Source organism: Leucopleurus acutus (assembly GCF_964270905.1).
Source record: "Leucopleurus acutus genome assembly, chromosome: 4".
NCBI classification, from domain to species: Eukaryota; Metazoa; Chordata; class Mammalia; order Artiodactyla; family Delphinidae; genus Leucopleurus; species Leucopleurus acutus.
This window is the reverse complement of record NC_139146.1, coordinates 150,652,130-150,663,412: the sequence shown is the minus strand read 5'-3', so window position 1 is coordinate 150,663,412 and position 11,283 is coordinate 150,652,130.

Below are 11,283 nucleotides of genomic sequence, written 5' to 3'. Positions count from 1 at the left end.
CAATAGAAGGTAAGGTCCTGACCTCAGGTGGTGAAAGTAGGGAAAGAAAGGAAGGAACAAGCTAAGAGGTAGAATCCAAGGGGCTTAGAATCCAAGGGCTTTGGAATTTCAGAGGGAGGAAAACACCTCAGACACCGTCTGGTTCAACATTCTCTTCTTACAACCTGGTGCCTGACTCATAGTAATAGTTGAGTACAATATCTGCTGAATAAATTAACGAATAAATGAGGAATGAGACCCAGAGATGTGCTGACACCACTAATTATTGGCTTACCTGGCATAGGAATGTAAACCTCCTGACCCCTAAGCCAGCGCCCTCTCCGTTATGCCACACCTGGTCTCATAAAGCACCACGAATGACTAAAGCATGAATCTGAACCTTATTTTAGTGCTGCGGCTTGATTCACCTCATTTTCATCCACAGTCTCATCTATTATATGGCACCTAAGAATTAATACATTTTTAAAAAGAGATACGACTGCAGAAATAAAAAGCCAGAGGGTTAGAAAATAAAGTTGAGGACATGAAGCAGGAATAGAACAAAGAGACAAAGATTAAAAAAAATAGAAGAGAACAATATTTTTTACAATGTAGACTCTGTCTGATAGGATTATTAATCTGAATAATAGGAATTCTTGAAAGAAAATGGAGGGGAGGAAATTATCAAAGAACTAATCAAGAACATTTTCTAGGAAGAAGGACTGAAGGGGCTCACTGAGGGCCCAAAACAATGTTTGGAAGAAAAGAATGGCACCCAGGGACATGGTCAAGAGTGTTCAGAAGACATGGTCCCTAAAGCCGAGAAAGGGAGTGGGATGGGCAGAGAGAACAGATCAGATTCCAAGGGTTTGCATGGAATCAGGGATAAGAATGGCACGTTTGACTGCTCAACAGCAAGGCTAGAAGCTTTAAGTCAAGGAGATCGTGCCTCTAAGCTTCCAAGAGAAAATGACGTCAACGTGGACTTCTACACCAGCGCGCCAGGATAAACGCGCAAGGGTGTTTTCTGCACTGTTGTTTGGATAAGCAAAAATTCAGAAACGGCCTAAATGTCTATTATGAGCAATGAACTCGATTATAACAAATAACATATCATGAAATAAGTATAATAATTATACAACTAAAATATCATTGTAACCTTTTATAATATTCTGATCCTTGAAAACCATTTTCTTGACACATTTTACTGAAGAATGAAATTAATTATATGTACTGGCATGGAAAGAACTCCATGATATATTATTAGGTTTAAAAAAGTAAGTTTCAAAATAACAACGTGTGTATGAGATTTTTTATTAAAGAATATATAGATAATTGAGAAATTAATATATAGATATACAAGTATGGATAAAATAACTGGGAAGACAGAACAGTGTCCATGTTATCATTGACTGCCTTTGGAGAATAGTACTTAGAAATTTAGCCTATACTTTTTGCTTTGTACAGTTTTATAGTAGTTGGGTTTTTTCCTTACAGTGTGCAAATTATTTTAAAAATACTATGTATATTTTTCATTTCTTTGTGATGACAGTACCATCTAGTGGTCTATGTTAACTTTTAAAATATTTTAACTTTAAAATTATGTGATATTGAATAATATATTAATATTAAAATAAAAACAAATAACTACAGCAAGGGAAAAGCTTACTTTAAATAAGGCATTTTAAAGTAACAAACCCTCTATTATGCTAAGTGAAGTAAGTCAGACAGAGAAAGATAAATACCCTATGATTTCACTTATATGTGGAATCTGGAAAACAAACAAACAATGAAACAGAAACAGACTCATAGATACAGAGAATTAACTGGTCGTTGCCAGAGGGGGTGGGTGGGGACAGATGAAACAGGTGAATGGTAATTAAGAGGTGAAAACCTCCAATTATATAATAAATAAGTCACAGGGATGTAATGTATACATAAGGAAATATAGTCAATAATATCGTAACAACTTTGTATGGTGACAGATGGATGATAACTGGACTTTTTGTGGTGATTATGTTATAAAGTATAAAAATATTGAATCACGATGTTGTACACTTGAAACGAATATAATACTGTATGTTAATTATAACTCTATTCTTAAAAAATGATAAGGAGTGGTCAGCCTTGAGTTGATAATTGGTTTGAGTCGATAACTGACCTTGAGTTGATAATTGTTGAAGTTGGATAGTGGGTAAATTGGAATCTGTTTGTGTACATGTTTTAATTTCTCAATTATCAAGAATTTAAAATAATTTAAAAAATAAAATAAAAGAACAAACCCTCACAACTTTATCTAAAAAAATTATATCTTAGAATAATCTCCAAGATATATGAAATGGAAAAAATCGAAGTACAGAAAAATATATGTAGTAGTCTATCATTTGTATTAAAAGTAAAGCAGAGTATTTTTGCATATTTGATTGTATATGCATAAAATATCTCTGAAATCACACCCCCCCCAGTGAAGTTGGTTGTCTTTAGTGAAGATAAGTAAATGGCTAAAAAATAGGGATGAGAGGAAGACCTTTGTGTATGTTCCCTTTTGAACCTTTAGAATTTTAAAGCTTAATATAAAATGCTAATTAAAAACAAAGTCCTACCTAAGGAAAATTTGCCCTTGCTCTGTGTAACTTTCAGAGTAATGATGTTATAAACACATCCCTAATATTTATATACCTTATCTGCACCACATGTTAAAGTAGGATTTTCCTTGAAATGAAACTCAGAGGTTCACAGAACCAAATAATCTCTTTAGGGTCCAAGTCCAGAAGACATCTTAAACACACTGAGAAAAACCAAACCACCGGAAATTCTCTACTCTGAAAAAAAAGTCATAGTTTGCTCCCCTTCCTATATCCTCACCATGGTTTAAGAGGTCCAAGGTTTCCAGGTCCCTAATCAGCAGCCGGAAGTGTCTCATCTCCAGAGAGAGTTCACTATTAAAGGGAGAATTGGCAAACCCCCGAAGAGAAAACTCTGGTCGCTGAGACCACAGGGTATCATCAAGGACAATGGTCTTGGACCAAACTGATTTCCCAGAGTTAATTTAGAGTCATCAGCAGAAGACCATAGGGACTTCCTTGGCAGTCCAGCGGTTAAGACTCTGCGCTTCCACCGTAGCGGGTATGATTTCAGTCCCTGGTCGGGGAACTAAGATTCCCGCATGCTGTGCAGTGTGGCCAAAAAAAATTTTTTAGTAAAAATAAATAAATAAATAAAACAAATAATGATTAAAAAAAAAAGAACATAATGGCTGTCAGCAAGTCCTTGACAGCGTCCTCATAATGATCTGATTAAATAGAGAAGCTTAAGTGGATGGCAATGTGGGTATGAGGATTAATAGTTAGTTGAACAACATAACCAAAGAATGTTGGGCTTCCCTGGTGGCGCAGTGGTTGAGAGTCCGCCTGCTGATGCAGGGGATACGGGTTCGTGCCCCGATCCGGGAAGATCCCACATGCCGCGGAGCGGCTGGGCCCTTGAGCCATGGCCGCTGAACCTGCGCGTCTGGAGCCTGTGCTCCGCAACGGGAGAGGTCACAACAGTGAGAGGCCCGCGTACCGCAAAAGTTGATTAATAAATTTAAATCATTTTGCAGATTTCAAGTGCTATCTTCAGCCCATGCTTTTCAAGAGTGTTACCAGCAACTAGACAGAGAAAACAATATGATTATCAATTTTGTGAAAGACACAAAGCTGTAGTATACATTTTACGACAGAAATAGATGGCCCTGACGTTGTGTGAGAACTAATAAAATGGAAATTAAGAGAAAGAGATGTAAAGACTTACACCTATTTTCAAAGAAATTGTCTTCACTAGTGCAGGATACGGAAGGTCTGGTTTATCTGCAGCAGGTGTAAAAGAGACTTGGGAATGTTAGCTCGTAGTAAGGATGATGTTTCTGTTTATGGAAAGATCACTACCTAGAATGCAGAGGCAATATTCCTGTTCTACTGTGTACAGCGCTGAAGCCTTGTAGATGCAAAACCCCTGGGCACCACACTTCCTAGATGGACCCTTGACAAACTAGAAATGATTTAAATGAACACAACCAGGATTCTGAGGGGATGTGAATTCATGAAGGAGAGAAAATGCAGGGAAAAGAACTAGCAAACTGAAGTCTCAGATGGAATGGTAGCTGTCCTCAGATATCCCACCTGCTCCAGGTGGAAGAGGAAGTAGAAATGTTCAATGTGCCTGAAAGGATAAAAATAAACTCTGTTGGAAGAAATTTCAGGGAAACCAAATTTGCTGTAATATAATTTCATCTTTTCTAACAGTCAGAACTCTACAAACATGGGACGGAATACCTCGAGAAGTAGCGTGTCTCTCGATGCTGGAAAGCTTGAGCAAAAGAAGGAAATTTCTATGTGCAAATATTATGAAGGGCACGTCCTGCACTGGCTAGAACTTCCAGTATAACGTCCAAAGTGGCTGGATTGCCTTAGGGGAAAAGCATTCAGTATTTCACCTTTAAGTACAATGATTGCTCTAGGTTTTTATAATGCCTTTTATCAGATTGAGGAAGAATCCTTCCACTCCTAACTTGCCGGGTATTCCGGTCATGGAGGTATTACTGAGGAGTGAAGAGGCTGACTTAGAACCCGATGGAATGTGTTCTGTGAGAGGGTCTCAAGTTGCCCCTGCTTTTTTGACCTTAATGTAGTCTTTCTGGCGTTTTGGGAGAGATCACAAACTTTTATACACTGGACATAAGAATTTAGCAGCCCCTTATAATAACTCCCTCCATTCAAAGGTCTCAGTGTGGGAACATTTAAAATTGCTAAAGTCATTCTATAAGTGTTGCTCTCACTCCTTAATTAATTTATTCATTAATGCTTTTAAGGTAAAAAAAATGAATAAGAGAAAGTAAAGGAATGAGACCTCCTGGTGAATTAAACAGCAAAAGGGTTGCTTCAACTGCAACAATAAAAAACAAGACAAGCTGACAACTAGCTGTAAAGTCCCAAGTGGTTGTCGAGTTAATTGTTCAGCCTACGTTATCCTTAAAGAAGCCTATAGAAATTGACCTGTGCTCCGGCACTCACTCCTATAAACCACCTGCTGAACCCCCAGTGAGCGTCAGCTGAGGGCCGTCTCTGCTTGCTGAGAGCTGGATATATAATGGTATTTGCAGAAGGGTGTGATAGAAAAAGTAAATAACTGAATTGCATTCGTACTGTTTCCTGTTTCCTTCTTGATTCTTCAGAAGGGCTTTTGTTTTCCCTTTAGGGGTACAGATTCTCCTTGGACAAATACTAATTGAAACTCCAACTAGGAGATTACTAAACTTTGGTTAATGAAGGGGCACAAGGACACGTCTGTGTTTTCATGGACTAGTCGAGTTGAGTGAAATGTTTATTAACAGACGTGGCCCGGCCCGTCCTGACCCCAAGACACTGAAGCCTCTGTCTGAACCAGACTCATGGGTTTCTTCCTAGCCTTTCTCAGGGACAGGAATACTTCTGGTAAGTTTTTATAAACTCCACATACTTTTTAATCTCAAAATGAAACTCTTTTTTATTAGTCTGTATTAACCAGTAGTATATTTCATCGCCGTGACTTTGAAATTCCACGTATTGTTCTTGCCTGGGGATTTTTTTTAAAGTAAAAGAAATATGGCTTAAAAGGTGGAGGAGAAATCTCTACTTTGTAGAACAGCCTCTCTGAATATTGTTCTTCTCCTTTGCTATGATTGGTTTCTTTGTGCTAGTTTTTCTTTTTTTCCAAATTAGAAGATATGTATTTTCATTTAATTCCAAGGTGGAATTAAGGAAGTTAAATGGATTCACAAGACCTCGCTCTGTTCCCATACTTTCCTTATGTTGAAATATAGTGCTACATTTTGGTAAAAGCAAGAAATAATTTCAAGAGAAATATTTCTGAGGAACAGAGTTAAATAATGATTTATTTGTTTTTAATTTAGAATAAAGAAGATAAATAATAACATTTCTTTCTGTGACCAACATAATTTTGTTCTAGATATTCAACCAGCAACCTGAGATAAAATGTTATGGGATATGCCTCAAAATTCAGGTTGGATCAAACTGATGTCATTGCCTGTTGTGCCGTGTAATAAGGTACAGAAAAGCCACCCAGGCTCACAGAACAACTGTCTGTTGAGACAGCAGCAATTACATTATCAACAATTAAAAACAAAATTTCCCTGAGCTGCAATATTTATAATCAACCTATACAAACACAGGCAAAATGCTGATTTTCATATCTACAGGCCCAACCTAGAGCCATTTAACTAAGATTTAGCAGCAAAGACTCTTTATTATGAAAATTTTCAAACATACAGGAAAAATGAAATAATTATACCATGAACACCCAAATACCTACCATGCAGATTCTATCATTAACATTTTCCTGAGACTTCCCCGGAGGTCCAGTGATTAAGACTCAGCACTTCCAATGCAGGGGGCATGGGTTCGACCCCTGGTCGGGGCACTAATATACCACAGCCGGGCGGTGTGGGAAAATAGAAAAAAAATTTTAAAAATAATAAAAATAAAATTAAAACATTTTCCTATATCGGCTTCTTCACATACTATCCAATATCCATTTATCCATCTATCAATTTGTCTTATTTACTTTTATGATGCATTTTAAAGTTGCAGATCTCAATTTAAAGTGTACCCCTAAATACTTCGGGATACATATCACTAACTAGAGCTCAATACTCATTTATTCCTTGAGGTAAAATTCACGTGCATGGACATGCGCATATCTTTAGTATACCATTTGATATATACATCTGTGTAATCCAAGCCCCTGTCAGGGTATAGAGCGTCACCATCACTCCAGATCTAGCAAGGCTCTTCATACCCCTGCTCAGTCAGTCCCTTTCCCCACCCTAGAGGCAAACACTACTCTCCTCCTTCATACAGTATACATGCATGATTCTTTTTACATTCATTCATGCTTTTGAGTGTATCAGTAAGTCAATCCTTTTCTTTTTCCTATGAGTAGTATTACAATAGTATTCCATTGTACGAATGTCCCATGGTTTGTTTATCTATTATTTTGTTGATGGACACCCGAGTTTTATCCAGTTTGGGGCTATTATGAAGAACCTGCTATAGACATTTGCATGTATCTTTCACTGGACTTATGTTTTCAGCCTCTTGTGTAAACACTTAGGAGTAGAATTACTGGGTCATAATGTACTAATAATTTTAGTTTTATAAGACACCATCAGAGCCTCTCCAAAATGATTACATAATTTCATCTCCCTCACTTCAGTTATTCGACATCCCTGCTAATTTTGAGGTGGTCAGCCCTTTTAATTTTTGTTGTTCTGGTGTTTGGATAATGCTGTCTTACTGTGGTTTTATTTGCATTTACCTAATGACTAATGTTGCTAAGCATTTCCCCAGGGGTTTATTGGTCATTCATATATCTTCCTTTGTTGAATGCCTATTTAAATACTTGGCTCATTTTTTTAAAAATTGTGTGGCTTTTCTTTTTATTATTGAGTTGGAGGAGTTCTTGTAAGTATGTATTGCAGCTGCAAGTCCTGTGTCAGATATATAATATGCAGTTCTTTTTATATTCTGAATCTTAACCCCTTATCAAATACATGATTTGTAAATATTTTCTACAGAAGTAGAAATATAATGTCGTACACATGAAACATATGATGTTATAAACTGATGTTACCTCAATAAAAATAAATCTAAAAAAATTAAATGATAAGGCTTCTAGCGCAAAAAAGACGGAAGAGTATCTTTGCAACTTGGGAATAAAAAAAAGACTTTTAGATAGCACATGGAAATTAATAACCATACAAAAACATAGGTAATTAGACTTCATCAAATTTAAAACTAGTGCTCATCAAACTACATATTTAAGAAAATGAATGGGCGAGCCACAGGCTGGGAGAACATAACTGCAAACAACAGAGGGGCCTGTTTTCATGGGGAGAGACGAACAAAATATGCAAGGGAGAAGAACTGTGGTGAAAAGGAAACAGGACAATGAACAGTGCTCAGAGCCTGGTTTAGCCTGAAGGTCAGGAAAGGCCTCTGTGCAGAGGTGGCGCTGGGACAGGAGCTAGGCACAGGGAAAATGTAGGGAAGATGGCCAGGCCCAGACAGGAGGAGCTGTGCGGGGCTCAGCAGGCGTGAGCTCGCTGCGACCAGGGATACAGACAAGATCAGCTCGAGGGAGCACAGGACGTGTCACAGGTGTGACCATCAGAGGGGATGCGGGGCAGGTGATGCAGGGCCTCGCAGGGAAGGCCTGGGGATGAGGATTTTATTCCAAGGGAAGCCACTTTCGAGTTAAGCAGAAGAGTGGCGTGATGAGATTTACACTCATAAAGATTATTCTAGATGTTGAAGGACAGCAGGAGTGGAGGATGGTGGGGCGACATTCATTTACTGACCCATTTCCCTCCCCAAATCGAGAAGATAATGTCTGAAGTTAGTTGGTTTCTGGGGATCATCTAAGTAATAATGAAAATCAAGGTGCCATGCTCTAGTTACTAGTAAGCGACTGCAACTTAAGCTTAGATGCAATATGATATGATCTAAATACATATGATAAAAGGAGTAAGGTTTATTTTTATTATGTAAAAATGGATATGATTTATCTACAGTCTGCTACTAAATTATAATTGCAGTTAATCCTACGACAGGGGACACATGATTCATTTATACACGGAGCAACCTGAGATGGACGAGAGCATCCAGAGATCAGACTGTAGGTACATGACCCAGGAAGAAATGCAGGTTGCACAACCGTCTATGTTTCAGATGCTCCGACAAAGAATACTCAAGAGTGGGGAGAGGGCAAAGAGCTTCATCTTCTGAAGGCATCAGCTTTGCCTTCAGACTGTAAACGTTTGACTTTGAGACCCAGAAGATGGCCATGAAGCCACCTTTCCTGGAATTGAGGGCATGGTGGTGGAGGGATCCTGGTTACGGGCTCTCTGCCCCAGCAGTCGAGAAGGACATAGTTAGGTTCCACGTTCAAGAGCCATAGATGTTACCGAGCCTGCATGCCCACAGCACAGAAGGCCAAACACTGGCAGGGGGAATCTGCAGCAAGGTAAAAGTTTATTGCAGGACACCAAGCAAGGGTGTGGGAGACAAGCCTCAGATCCACTCCCACTTGGTCTTGGAGTTGAGAGTTTTTTAAAGGGGAAGAATGAAGAAGCTAGGATTAATCATCATCTTGTGACATTTCTTAATCTAGCTCAGGAGTCAGAATGTCTCTGGTTTAGATTCTCTGGCCAAGTGGTCCACGGCTCAGGGTCTGTGAGCTCATCTTGCCCTGGAGAAACAGCCTGAGTTTGTAAGTTAACGATGATACCTACAACAGCAGTTTTATTACATTAACTATGTTATTGACGACATCAACTTTAGTCACCTGACTCTGGTTGACTAGCGGTCAGTTATCACATGATTGAGGTCAGGGGGCACAAGAAAGGGCATAAAGTTTTGGACAGGGAGATTGAGCATACACTTGGTAAGGGAACTCGGTTTTAGGGGGACTTGGTTTCACAGATATCTAACAATACGTATTACCTACCACATCCTTGCCCTCAGCTTTCAAATTCTACTTAAAATCCAACAAAAACCTTGTGTTCGTTATGCCTAGGATAACAGCATCCAGTAGGCGGAGCTAGAAATAACTCACAGCATATGATCTGCATGTGTAGAAAATGCTAACGGATGCCTCCTTCTAGAAACAGCTACCTTAAAGTCAGTGGATATTCTGGGTGTGGGACAGCTGAAGGCTATGGGAGACTGTTTGCATAGGTGCGTGTCGGTTACCATGTACTGTAATGAAACGTTAGCGACCTTGGGTATTTCCTCCTTTCTTGTTCCGACCTATAGCACTTGGCCACCGCTAGATGGCATCATTTCTTTTTCTTCTCTGTTATTTTGCTTCTACTTTTTCAGGAACAGTCCTCACTAAGATACTGGCAATAAAAATTATTTTTTGGTCTCTGAGCTGCTGTAACACACAATTGTATGCTTAAGAAGTATAAAAGAAAGTAGTGATGCTAGTTTAGGAAAGAAAGAAGGCTTCAGGGAGAAATCTGGACCTTAAGCTTGGCACTAAAGGAACTCCAGTTTCCAGTAGAGAAGAGAGGCAAAGTCAACCCAGAGAGAAAGGAATAAGGGTGGGTTTCGTTAGCTTGCTTCTTTAGTTGGTGGGTTGAGTGCCAGTATAGTACATTGATAAAGGGTGAAGATTCTGGAACAAGGCTGCCAGACTTGATAGTCTACCTCTGCCTACTTTTATGGTCTAAGATAAGTTGCTTTACTTGTCTTGGTACTTCAGTGCCCTCACTTATGAAATGGAGACAATAATAGGATCTACCTTACAGAGTTAGTATGAAGAGTCAAGGAGTTAAAAGCAGTGATGCTCCTAAAAGAGTGCGTGGCCCCTTTTAATGCTAATTACATCTCGCCTGTGTCCTACTCCTGCAGCTCTCTCCTCACATCACCTCACTTCACCGTCGTGGGCCAAGCATGGGTTGGAAAAGCATTTCCAGACACGAGGCAGAATGTAAGGAAGATAGAACTTTATTAAAGAGAAGGGTCCCTACAAGAAGAGCGGGCTGACTTCCTGGTAGCCAGGGAAAGTTGACAATGAGCATGGGTTGCTTGTCTGTTTTTATAGGGAACCTGCAAGTCATCTGCTGACTGGGCAAAGTAGGTATACTTTCAGTGTGCTGAGCGGGAGAAAAATGGGGCCGATACCCTTCCTTATGTGGGATAGGAAAGGGACAGGGCACGCTGCTTGGGAGGGCTCTGGGACATTGCAATGGTCACATTGTGACAGAGTGATAGGAGTCCTGTAACTCTTGGTTCTGGCAGTATTGGCCCTTTGAGTTTATCTTGTTCTTTTTCCTTGGAACACACCACATTCACCACACAGATTAACATAATGCCAAGCTCAAAAGGCACGCGTTGAATGAATTACTCCTTTCTCTCTGGGCTGACTTTGCCTCTCTTCTCTACTGAAAACTGGGGTTCCTTTAGTGCCAAGCTTAAGGTCCAGATTTCTCCCTGAAGCCTTCTTTCTTTCCTAATTGTTAACACATTTATCTTTATTTGGGTTGAGTTTGATCCAGCTACTCTGAAGACTATGGTTTCTTCACTAAAACTTGCTTCCGTTGTAGATTTATCACCTGGTTGGCAAACGCTGGGTAACTCCAGGCACAAGAACTCTACTCTGAACCTGGGTGTGGTCAGTGAGATAGAAACCAACATTATTTTTTCCCTCATGATATGAAATATACTCTATCTTTACTCCCAGGGTTTTGTCCAAAAAACTCAT